This window comes from Heptranchias perlo, chromosome 35 (assembly GCF_035084215.1).
Source record: "Heptranchias perlo isolate sHepPer1 chromosome 35, sHepPer1.hap1, whole genome shotgun sequence".
Classification (NCBI taxonomy): Eukaryota; Metazoa; Chordata; class Chondrichthyes; order Hexanchiformes; family Hexanchidae; genus Heptranchias; species Heptranchias perlo.
This window is the reverse complement of record NC_090359.1, coordinates 4,275,369-4,276,674: the sequence shown is the minus strand read 5'-3', so window position 1 is coordinate 4,276,674 and position 1,306 is coordinate 4,275,369.

The window sequence follows — 1,306 nt, the reverse complement described above, 5'->3', positions numbered from 1 at the left end:
CGTCCGTTGGTTGCCGACCCTCCCGCCAGTGGGTGCAGTTTCTCCTTATTTACTCTATCAAAACCCCTCTTAATTTTTAGCACGTGGATTACTTCTACCCTTAACCTTCATTGCTCGAAGCAGAACAATCTCAGGTTCTCGAGTCTCTCGGCACAACTAAACCCATCCCTGGTATAATTCTGGTAAATCTCCTCTGCATCCACTCCAAGACCTTGACCTCTTTATAAATTATAATGCCCATAATTAAAACACAATACATCAGATGAGGCCTGAGCAATGATTTATCAACTTTCAACATAACTTCCTTGTTTTTGCCCTCAATTTCTGTATTATTGAGCCAAAGAACCATATGCTGATTTAACAACTTCACCAAATTGTGCTGCCACATTCAAAGATGTTGATGAAAATTACCAGCAACACATTGAATCAGCTCACTCAGCACAGGCCGGGATGGCGGAGAGAGAGAGAGAGAGACGTGTTGTAATCTGTAGCTTTTTGAAAACATTTCAGTTTATTTCACTCCGTGTCCAGAAACGTGCTGTCTTCCCTGTGTTTATATGGAGTGTAATGTATTGAATTGTGTCTTTGAAACACGGAGTGTCAGACGAGGGTCTGTGTGCGGAAGGTTTGGGGGTGAGCTGTGGTTCCCGCCCTCTTCTGGATTGAAAGAAAAGAGTTAAGTTAAGAGAGAAATCAGGAGGGCAAAAAGGGGACATGAGATTGATTTGGCAGATAAGGTAAAGGTGAATCCAAAGAGCTTCTACAAATACATAAAGGGCAAAAGAGTAACTAGTGAGAAAGTAGGGCCTCTGAAGGATCAACAAGGTCATCTTTGTGCGGAACCACAAGAGATGGGTGAGATCCTAAATGAATATTTCGCATCGGTATTTACGGTTGAGAAAGGCATGGATGTTAGGGAACTTGGGGAAATAAATAGTGATGTCTTGAGGAGTGTACATATTACAGAGAGGGAGGTGCTGGAAGTCTTAACGCGCATCAAGGTAGATAAATCTCCGGGACCTGATGAAATGTATCCCAGGACGTTATGGGAGGTTCGGGAGGAAATTGCGGGTCCCCTAGCAGAGATATTTGAATCATCCACCGCTACAGGTGAGGTGCCTGAAGATTGGAGGGTAGCAAATGTTGTGCCTTTGTTTAAGAACGGCGGCAGGGAAAAGCCTGGGAACTACAGACCGGTGAGCCTGACATCTGTAGTGGGTAAGATGTTAGAGGTTATTCTGAGAGACAGGATCTACGGGCATTTGGAGAGGCAGGGACTGATTAGGAACAGTCAGCATGGTTTTGT